The sequence below is a fragment of the Orcinus orca genome, chromosome 19 (genome assembly GCF_937001465.1).
Source record: "Orcinus orca chromosome 19, mOrcOrc1.1, whole genome shotgun sequence".
Lineage (NCBI taxonomy): Eukaryota > Metazoa > Chordata > Mammalia > Artiodactyla > Delphinidae > Orcinus > Orcinus orca.
Window position 1 is genome coordinate 24126211 of NC_064577.1, and position 11567 is coordinate 24137777.

An 11567-nucleotide genomic window follows, 5' to 3' on the forward strand; every position below is an offset into this window, starting at 1 on the left:
AGACCAGCAGGTCACTCCCATCGTTCTTTTGACCCACGGCCCGTTTGATGACTTGTCACTCTAGCCAGCTGGTTGCTGATGGCTGCCTAGTTCTTTTATTCATGAAGCGATTGATAGGGAACCAGGAGTCAAAAAAAAGACTTTCCCCCTCATTCTCTCAGGTGAGTCTGCAGAAAATCATCTGCATTTCGGTCTGAGTAATGGCAGGTGGTGAAACCACCCGTAAGTTCCAGGCTTATCTAACAGCTGGCTCACAGGTGATATGTATATAAAAGTGAGCTGGAATCCAAGATCTCTGCAAAATAAAACTTTCTAGAAGTCAAACATCTGTTAAAAGAACGCAGAATTCTAGGCAGTATGTATCCAGGAGCAGTTTGAATAACCTGCCAGTTCTTTTTTGTTCTCATAATTTTTCAGATGAATTTGCTTTTGGAGGTGGTGGAGGTGGCTAGAAATAAGCAGAAATGTCTTCAAAAAATACTCCAGGTACACTGGGTCTCCTTCTTCTCTTTAATTTTGGATCAAGGTCTGTGGCAGGATTTGGAAGCTGTTTTTTTTTTTTTTTTTAAGAGGGAAAGAACTTCAGTCCAAAGTGTTTTACTCTCTTTATCAGCAGAGTTCTGAGGTCATCACTACAGAAAACGGCGATTTGGGTCATAACGCGGCGGACCATTTTGTTCAGAGATCGAAAGGTCAGTCTCGTTGGCCCTGTGATCTTAGGGGTGTTGCTTATCCTCTCTTCAAAGTGTCCGTCTTCTCGTAAATGACCAAACAGACAAACAACCCAGAGGATTATAAATGGGCTTCCTTATACTTGCTGTCCCTTTGATTTGAAGTGACGACAATTATTGCATGAATACTTCAACTGTGTGTCAACATTTAGGATCACCTGTTGAATGTCTACTATCCCAGGAATTGTGGAAGGAAAAGAAAGCAGGATTACTCATCAACGTTATAAAGCAAGGTTTGCGGTATGAATAGCACAGGAGAGCACCTCTGAGCATTTATACGCTCTTGTTTCATCTAGAATATTTTCTCTTCATTTGCTTAGAATGTGCTTGGTAATCCATCCTAGTGAAATAGCATGTCATTCCATTGGAGTGCTTTTCATTTGCCCAGAACCCCAACTGCCCACTGCTTTCTCCCTTCTCCCGCCCCCTGATAGAAACACCAAGCCTCCAGGAGATGCTTTTCCCTCCCCTGTCACCTCCGCTTTCCCAGAAGGGCTACCTTCTGAGCGGGACTGTCTCTGACCCTGCCCTGCACACTTTCAAGCCCAGTACCAGAGGTCTGATTCCTCAGGTGTCAGACCTATTCTCTGTATTTTCCCACTCAGGATGGGTCTCTCTCTTTCTGTTGGTGACGTAATCTGGTTTCTCCCACGACCTGGAATCCCTTCACACTTTCTTCTTTATCACACACTCTTCCCCTGATTCTTTGCCCTGACGCAAGTTTTGTATCTTTCACTGCTGCTTTCAGTGGTTTTCTGCCTACTTATATATGAAAATCAGAGTGTGTAGTGTTTCTGTTTTCCAGTTTTGCAAGAGTCATGGGCCGTGGCAGATTTTACTTGCTCTGCCTGTCGATCTGCATGGTGTTTGGTGGACGTGTAGACATATTTGGATCGAAATGTCCACTGTTATCCTGGGGTATGGTTTTAATGATGAAAAGAAAAGAAAACAGAGTCTCTCTTTTGCTACCGTTAAATTAGAACGCTTCACCGTATGCCCTTTCTGCAAATCTTACAAAGCATCTTTGTCTGAACTGTATTCAGATGTTTAAGTCCTACCACCTGGTTGACCCATCTGAGATGCCTTTTGCCCAAACATTTACTAGAAAAACAAATCAGTCCTTAAGATGTGGGCATCCTCCTCTCTCTCAGTCCCCAAACCATCCTCAGTTGAATCACCTGTGGCTCTAAGAAGCCTCTTGAACGCTGGGGTTCCAAGATCCTGTAACCAGTTACACCCTGAGACCCAGGCAGACGGGCTCTCTGGGCATGTGCTTTAGAGGACCGCACGTAGCACACACGCGTGCACACACACGCGTACACACACACTAAATTTATTCAAGGACGCACAGGCTTCTTTGTCATTAGGGACCTAGCCCTTGGTGGTGTCTGCTCTTGTGACCAGTATTCTTCAGCCCTAGAGAAAAACTCCTCCGTAATCCTTACAGTACATCCTCAAAACAAAAGAAACTGTATCCAGATGCCACGAAGGTTCCTGGATCGTGCCTGTGCTGACAGCAGAGGTAGCATCGGGACAGTAGAAGGGCTTAATTTAAAGGAAAGGCAACCTTATTTATGTCGTCAAATAATATGATATACAAGTATATGGTATGGATGCGCTAGATTTTTGCATAACCAGGTATAGTTTCCCAAGAGTGCCAAGCACTCATTTTCTTTCTCTCTTCACGATCTAATTTGCGATTCCAGAGGAACTCAAGGTTCGCAAGCTGAGGAATGTTTCACGGTATTGAGCGCTCCATATTACTCTTACACTGGTGTGTATGTGAATAACAGGCGTGATGTGTAATCTTGAGTCTTTACAGTGCCAGCTGGACAGATCCCAAATACCAGAATAGCAAAGAATTTTATTTTTATAAAAATATATTGTAATTTTTAATTTTCTTTTTACATTTTAATAGAGAATTTCAAATCCCTAGAAGAAAAATAACTTCTTTGAAATCAATTCTTTTTTTATATTTTACATTTTCTTTTTTAATGAAAATACACTCAAATTCATATATTTTGAATACAGTTATATTTTCTGTTTTAATCCTTTAGTCACTACTCTCAGGACATCATAAATTGTGGTGAAAATCATTATTACAATAATGTAATTAATGAATTTGCTGAAATGAGAGCAAGAAAAATAAAGTCTATAGGATAACTATAGAATAAGTTATACATTATGCCTGCTTTTAGTTTGGTACTTATCCAGATAGTGCCAGCTTATCAACAGAACACCCAGACATAATAAGAATGAGACTCAGTCCTCTTAGGTATTTGCTCAGTTCTCAGTGTCATGATAACCCTAACTTTATTCATGTCTTATCTTGTCATTATGAAGGTTTGTTTTTCAGAGTGGGGGGAGACAATATTGAAATCGAGCTTCATCTGTACTATTGTTCAAGCTCTGCAAATATTTGGGGGTAGGTTTGCCTATCACCTTTCTTGGTGACTCATTCTAGAGACTTTTTTCATTCTGGTAGCCAAACAGTTTTCCTTGTGTCAAACAGAAGTCTTTTCTACTGTATCTTAAGTCATTTTTTTTCTTATATTTAAGAATACACACACACACTTACATACATATGGTGAGTATCACCAGATATGTTTTATAAAATGTGTCTTACTAACAGTCTTCCTCAAAAAGGCAAATTTAAGAATTTTGTTGGTGTTCCCACATTTTTGTGGTTTTTTCTCGGGTCTGTCGCCCTACCACATACAAAGGTGTCTCTCTGGTTTTGAGAGGTAAATGTAGAGTCCTTGATGTTATTGTTAGAATATCATCGAAAACCTGTATATCTGGGAAGGGCGCTTTATAGAAACATATGGGAAATGCATTTGACAGCTAGATTGAGTACTCCTTTCTCTGCAGCTGACCTAAATTCACATTTTATCCGGCTTGTACACTTCTAAGCGACAGCGTGGAGAGTGTGTCAGCTGAGTCGGCCTGGCAGTTTCTGTCTCTGTCCCCTAAGGACTCTGTCGTGCTGGCTCTAGGCTTAGCTGCTCACCTATAAAATACAGAGCTACTGATTCCAACCTACGGCCTACCTCATAGACACGCTGTAATGTTTTAATGAAAAGTACTTTGAGCTTTTTTGGGGGGAAAAAAAAAGATCCTCTCTATAAACAGAGAACTGTTACCACAATGTTCTTTTCATTAGTTCTTTGGATCCCCGTATGAAAGTCCCGGTCCGCCTAATGGACGGGGATTTATAGATAGCCATTGTAAAAGCCCATCCAAATGCACTCAAACATTAAACAAACACAGATGTGCAAACGAGATTGTGAAATTGCCCGACAGAGGCACAGCCTGTACCTGGGAGTTGATGGGAGGGCCTGATTTTTCATAACTCCTAATTATTCTCACACTCTACCATACATTTGAGGCTTAAACGGCCTGAGCCGGCCAGCATGGAAATGGCAGTCCTTTTTATAAAACTCTTACTAGTCCTCCGAGGGCAAAGCAGAATTAGGAACAGATTGTCTAAAGCTAGGGCTACACTGGCCTTCAGACTTCTTTAGGGATTTTAAGGTCCCATATAGATTGCTGTAGACACCACGTAAGTAATGCTGCAGGACGCACAGCTAGCGACTGGAGAGCCAAATGTACGGAACTTTGCAGTTTCCCATAGATTTCAGGCCCTGCTGTAGAAACAGTTAAGCTTTCGGAGCATCTGAGAGCTCCCAAGGGTTTTGTTTAGACACGTGCAGACACTCCCTGTATGGCGCCCTAACATTGCAGACCAGAGGGCACGGATTGGAAGTCCTGACGTTTAGGCTTTTATGACTTCCTCCCTCCTTAAGGCCACGAGTGATACAAACAAGAGGCGATTCTTACGATGACAGTAAAACATCGACTTTGATGATCCACACTGGTGGCCTCCTCTCCCCAGATTCACTTAACTGTGGCCCTGCTCTCTGCTCGACGCTTGCTCACGCTGGCCATCTTCTGTTACCATTTGGCAGGAAGCTTCTGCCCTAAATATTCCTGTCTTGCACAATGGAAACGGTACCCATAAGGTCTCAATCAAACTGTCATGTGAATGATTTTACATCTCATGAGGGAGATAAAAATAAACTAGATCGGGATTGGAAAAACCATTTCACATCCTCACCCTCAAGCCGTCTTCATCTGTCCTCTCTCCAGCCTCAAGCTGTCTTCGTCTGTCCTCTCTCCAGCATATGCTCTATCCACATTCTGACCTATCGTTGCCTCCTCTCCTTGACGGTGACTCAGGCCGTCCTCCTATTGCCCAATTCTTGTTACGACTTGGGAGGTTGCTGTGGTGGTTTGTTTCTAATATCTTGCCCAATCTTTCCATTTTTAGTTCCAGACTATTGCTTTAAACCACTTTCAACTCTCCCATTCTTTACAGAATGACATAGTACTGTATACAATCTAGCTCAGATACTTTTCTCACTCTCATTCCAGGGTGGCTGCGTCATGCCCTGTGGACTCTACAGAAATGGCAAGTGGGAGATGGTTATACAGTTTTCTCTTTATTCTCTGAGGGGTCCAGTTCAAGGGACCCACACTTATTACTGCATAGATGTGATGTACGTTGGTATTTGGGGAGGTGGGCGGCAAGAGAGCCAAGGTCATCCAATCAGTAACTGATGGTGTTAGTAGCCTGCGTCCAAGTCTGACTGACTCCAGACTCCATTTTTGTCTGGTGTTCGCCTGTCTCCCCACTAGTCTGGTCTTTTTTTTTTTGACCCTGGAGAGGAGCTTCAACTTATTACACCAACTGCAGCGAAAACCATAACACATTTAAATTCCAAAGCAGTACCTGGCCCAGGAAGCTTATCAGCAGAAATGAGGGGAATGAGGGGCTCGTAAGACAGGGACAGGGACACTGAGAAGTTCCCACTCAGTGTTCCTGAGGGATGTGCCTAGAAGGAGGATCAAGTCTGCTCCAGGAGTCAGAAAAGGACCTGATGCCGGGATTCGTAAGACAGGGACAGGGACACTGAGAAGCTCCCACTCAGTGTTCCTGAGGGATGCGCCTAGAAGGAGGATCAAGTCTGCTCCAGGAGTCAGAAAAGGACCTGATGCCTGATTGCAGTTCTGGGCTGATAAAACACAAAAACGTGTGGAGTTCCTAAGCAGAGGCCTGTGCCGTGTTGCCAGTGTCAATTACTATTTGACCGTCTGAACGCAGTTTTGTTATGTTTTCATCAGAGTTCTTCCTATTGTCAGTTTCCATTTTGCTTTAAGAGGAATAAGCCCCTGCACTGTTCGTCCACCACACCTGCCTCTGTCCTGCCCCTGGGAAGGCGCACATCTGAGGAAGGTGTGGTAGCCGTGCATCATGGTACCTTTCCTTAGAAGCAGGGCAACCAAAGTATTACAGAAAGATGCGGTCGTCACCGAATCCTTAGGGAGTTCATTAAACCAAATAAACGTGCTTTATTCTGAGTTCCGAGGAAAAGGTTTTGATCGTTTAGCTCCAATAGACAAGGTTTGTTAATATAGTCAGACAGCATTTCCCGTGGGGCCTTGTTATTATTTACAGCTTTCATAGACTCCTGCCTAATTATTATTTATTCCCAGTCCAGTGGCTCTTTATCAGATGTGCATTTTAGCATATGACTTGGTCGTGAGCACTTGCTTAGTTGGTGGAAGCTCTTCTGTTTGTTGCAAACGTGGACGGGGAGTTCGCTCTTGTTCAGATTCTACTGCAATTCTTTGTTTCATAACCTACTGCCTAGGTAGGTAATAATAGAAACAAACACAGAAAATGATTGTAATTTTTTCCTGGTGAAATTTCCCTGTTAGTTTCAATCATGCAGAGTGACTAGTGTGAGGTAATGGCTATTACTTTCTTAGAATTATTTGTGTTCTGCAGTGTGTTTTGCTTTAATAAAACTCAGGATATCATTTTGAATATCTCGTTCTTCCGTATGAGCCTGGTTTTCATCTGGAAACTTCATGTGTTCCATGCGTACTTAGCTCGGAGTAGGCTGGTACCATAGCCGAGGCTAACAGCAACAACAAAAAGTTGAAAAAGTGAACAGGATCTCGAAAATGCTTTTATCACCACCTCCAGATTGCTTTTTTTTTTTTTTTGCTTAACTCGTAATATTTCCTTTCTCAAATTTATTTGTCTTATTCATTGAGCACCTGTGTAAATCCTTAGGAAATGGTCAGACACATAGAAATGTCCCCAAAGCCCTTCTTTGTTGTCTTAATTTTATTTTAATGTAATAGAACCGACATAGGTGTAGCCACTGTTTCCACAGTGGTTGTCAGGTGCTCGAATTAATTTTCTCTCGAATCATTGAGCATCGTGGGACTTTAAACCAAGTACATGGAGCTGCAAGCTGCAGGTCTTCTGTCTCTTTAAGTTGATGGACTAATTTCTTTGCACTACAGCAGATGACTTTTCTGATATTTCGATTTTATGTTATTGTTTTGTATAGGAGACCTAGACTTAAGACTTGTAGTAGATTACACAACTGAGAGAGACAGACAGAGAGAGAGAGAGAGAAAGGGAATGTGGTGAGTGAATCATTATAAAAAATTAAATTAAATAGTTTACATTACAAGCAGAGGTAAGAGACACTCAAAACTTGTCACTTCCTTGGGGACTTGGGGCAGTCCAGTGGTTAAGACTCTGTGCTTCCACTGCAGGGGGCTGGGGTTCGATCCCTGGTCGGGGAACTAAGATCCTGCATGCCACGCCTCAGACAAAAACAAACAAACAAATAAAAAAAAAAAAAAACTGGTCACTTCCTAATGGCAGTTTTACGACCTTGTCTTACTCTCTGTGCCCTCCAGGTTGTCCATGTCTGTGGCATCCGGGTGGTGGGAATCCTCGATCACGGTGTGCTGCCTTTCCCAACGCTGCCTGCAGTGGGGTCACACTGGTAGCTAGACATGGGCCGTCGTGGAGTATCTACCCGACGGGGATTGGGACGCCCTTTAAAACATGGTCTATACGTTCAGTGGGAGAGTGTTCAGCCTTTAAAAGGTAGGAAATGCTGCCATATGTGACAACACGTACGAACCTAGGGGACAGTGTGCTAAGTGACCATATCCAGTCACAGAAGGACCAGTACGGGCCCTTCCACTTCAGCGAAGTGTCTCGTGGAGTCAGAGTGAAACAGCATTGCTAGAGGTTGGTGACAGGGGAGGGGGAGATGGGGAGCTGCCCTTGGACAAGTATAAAGTTTCACTTCTACCAGATGGATAAATTCCAGTGATTTGCTGTACGATACGGTGCCTATAACAAGCAACATGGTGTTGTGCACTTATTAGTTTGTTAGGGGGATAGATCTCATGTCAAGTGTCCTTACAATAATAATAATAATACATAGTAAAAATAAAGCTCCCTAGGGGATTCTGGTGTCCAGCGGTGGTTCAGCACATTGGAACCCCCTTCAGGAGTTATAATGAGGGAAGACTTTTTTTTTTAATTTAATTTTTTGTAAATTGAAGTATAATTGATTTATCAATACAGTGTTGTGCCCATCTCTGCTGTACAGCAAAGAGACTCAGTTATAAACATAGAGACATTCTTTTTTTAATATTCTTTTCCATTATGGTTTATCACAGGATATTGAATATAGCTCCCTGTGCTACACAGTAGGGCCTTGTTGTTTATCCATCCTGTATATAATAGTTTACAACTGCTAACCCCAAACTCCCAGTCAAGGGGGGAAGATTTTCTAGAAAGGGTGACAGCTGAGCGGAGACTTGGGAAGCGCATGCGAGGAATCCAGGCGAAGAAGGACGTCAGCTCTTGGAATTCTACATGGCTTCTGCCGTGGTGCCTGCGGAAGCCTGGAGCCCTGTAGTTTCTCAGTCAACTCTTATAAAATAATAATGATGATAAAATCATACTACTGTTAAGTGTTTACTAGCACACCCCGAGGCGGGACCATGTATACCAAAAGGAGAAAAAAGAAATAGCAAAACCCCGTTTAGGGGTTCGTGTACTTTGGCTGGGACAGAGAATTGGACTGGGGAGTAGAGATGAATAAGGCTGGGGAGGTTCTCCACACATACAGAGGGCTCTAGAAATGAGAAAATCCTCGCTCAGAACCTGACCCCGCCACGTCTTGTTTCATTGTCACAAATGAGAAATTGAGGCTCCGTATGCTGGTGACTTTCCTGAGACCACGCGGCAGCTAAACGGCCGTCGGAGCTTGTAGGACCAGCCCAGGTCTCAGGAGGCCACACACCGAGTTGTCTTCTCTTGCATCCCTTTCCTATGAAATGCCTAAGAGCAGTAATCGGCCTGATTGCGTACTCGGTGCATGACAGGTACTGAGTGAACGTCTCCTAAATGACCCGCGGGGGATACCGTCAGAACTGATGTGAAGAGATGCACGTTTGTTTAAACAAACTGCTATCTGAAAAGCGCTTTGCTCTTTGAAGCCTGTTTCCCTCCTCCTTTCAGTTGGATGGCCCTTGCGTTCTCGGTGGGCATTAAAAAGTGGGCAGGGAGGCACGGTGACATACAAACTTCCCGACTGTGTTCCAGGAATGCCGAGGGAGCCTTGGAAGTGTCTCTGGGGGTGAGGACTGTGTGGGGAAGAAGCAAAGGAGCTGGAATCTCCCCCCCCACACCGCTCACCCCTACTTCAGAAGAACAGCTCCGCTGCTTCATATTGGATTTCTGAGTAGCGTTTAGTGGGGACAAAAGAAAAAGTGTTCTGTTAAAATAACAAAGCTTTGAAAAGGACTGGATTAGTGGGAACAGCAGTGTCGCTGAAATCAGGCAGTCCTGCAGCCAGATGGTCAGTATGGCTTTGGGCAAGCTGAGTCACCTCTCCACTTGAAGAGCATATATAATAATACCTACACGCTGGGGCTTTCGTGAGGATTGAAAGAAATTGGGAGGTGAGGCTGCTAGCACTCTGCCTGGTACATGGGAGGTGTTATTTTGAATGGTGACTGTAGCTCTTCTGTGAATATAGCGAAAGTGTTAAACATGTTAACTTTGTCTCCAAACAGTAGCTCCGTGAACCTGATCATCCTTTCCAGTACTTTTCCTAACATCGTAGCTTAGCCTGGCTTGCCTTAAACATGCTCAGAACACTCACGTTAGCCCACAATTGGGCAAAGTCATCTACCCCAAAGCCTGTTTTATAATAACGTGTTGAAAGGTGCGTGTAATTTTTTTTTTTGCTTGCTTTTTGGTACGTTGTATTTCATGTGTGGTGTCTTCAGTTGTTAAAGATAGTGTTTAGTAGTAAGTTAACTCCTAGACTGAGCTAATGGAAACTTTTGATCCCAAACAGAAAATAATAGCAACAATAATAATTTATCTTTTGGGTTTTAGTGGCTCTTCACCTCCTTCTCATGTAAGACTCAAAACAATCCAACTGGGCCAAAGGGCAAACACTGCATTCTCCATTTTCTAGATTAAGAAATTGAAGCCCAAGGAATAAAACGACCCGTTTTTTGAAGTTACTGTCAGTCTCTCTCTCATTTTTCCTCCCTCTGGGTTTCTTAGTTTCAAAGGTGGACTGACTTAAATCTTCTTATCTAGAGAGCCCGTCTCACTTGATTGCCCTGACTAATCCTGACCCAGGAAGTATTTAAATAAATGTCAGGTCCAATTCCATCACTCCAGCATAACCTACAAGGCTTCCTTACTCCGTTTTCCGTTTTGAACGACCTGGAATTTTCCTCAGGCTGTACTTCTGCCACTGCAGTTCCTCTGTTCCATCAATAGGGCTTCTACACCTGCTGCCACATAGGGCTTCCTCTGTGTTACATGTCTTCGGCTTCATCTTGCAAACTGGGTACAGGTCACTTCCCTATAATGAGACTGAATGTTATGATAATTTTGGATTTAGTCATTTTCCCACCAAGCTGCTTTCCTTCTGTCCTCTTGCTTCTCTGTCCACCACCTTCGTTCTCTCCCACCCATGGACACCTGCCGGGCTAGAACTCCTTTCCCAGCTTTCCTGGGCTACTACACAGCCATGCCTCGCAATAAGATGTCAGATGCGTTCATCATGCATTGATCTTGGCAGCAGGACCAAACCAGAACACACAATCAGGGTTCGCATTATGCTTAACCCAAGGAAGGTTATTGTTAATACAACTGGCAGCAACGAGGACCAACATGAGTTACTCATTTATTGAATCAAGAGTTATGGGAAGACTACCCATCCCAGGCAGTGTGTTGTGCACTAGGCAAATCATGTGTAAAAATGTAGTAATTGAAGGCAAACGGGTTCCTCTGAGAAGGAGTCTAGGTGAAATTCACAATGGTTATTTATAGACCTGGAGGCCAAATACTGAAGGGGAGGAGAATGAGGCATTTTAGAGAAACATTTTTCTAGGAAAGAGGAGAGAAAGGACACGAGGAAGGTTACATGAGGTGGTGACGTGCAAGGGGAGGAACAGAGAATGGGGCAGGGTTATGAAGAACTTTGGAAGGGTGGAAACTTGGACTTTGCAAGATGGGGAGGGATTGGTAGAGAGATGTCGTTAGAATTGAAGTTTGGAATCAACACTGGCAAAGACTCTCCTCCTGGCAAGTCGGGGAAGATGGATGAAAGAGTGAGTGAGATGAAAGCAAGGGAAATTGAGTCATAGCCCATCCAAGCACTCACCACCGAGGGGAAAGAACAAACAGCAAGGCTTCGAAAGAACCCAGGACTGGAGAGGCTCAATGAGAGTGAAACCCTTTCTTCCAGTTCCTGTTTGAAAATATAAACAACATGCAAATTCAAGTAAAAAGATTCTTCCTGTCTCGCATTGAGAAACTCTGTTTCTTCTGTTGCCGTGACTCACTTGGGGACTGTTCTTACAAAAATGCAGCTTGTAGGGATGGGCAGACCTGTTGGGGAAAAACAAGAGCCTCTCTGGAAT

The 11567-nt window shown here is 43.6% G+C and overlaps 1 long non-coding RNA gene across 1 annotated transcript; it reads left to right on the forward strand.

Moving 5' to 3' along the window:
• Positions 1–436: 436 nt before the first annotated feature.
• LOC125962082 (uncharacterized) lies at positions 437–7539 on the forward strand. Its single transcript, XR_007473472.1, has 3 exons — positions 437–486; positions 617–692; positions 7515–7539. It is a non-coding gene; the product is annotated as an uncharacterized LOC125962082 (long non-coding RNA).
• Positions 7540–11567: the final 4028 nt, after the last annotated feature.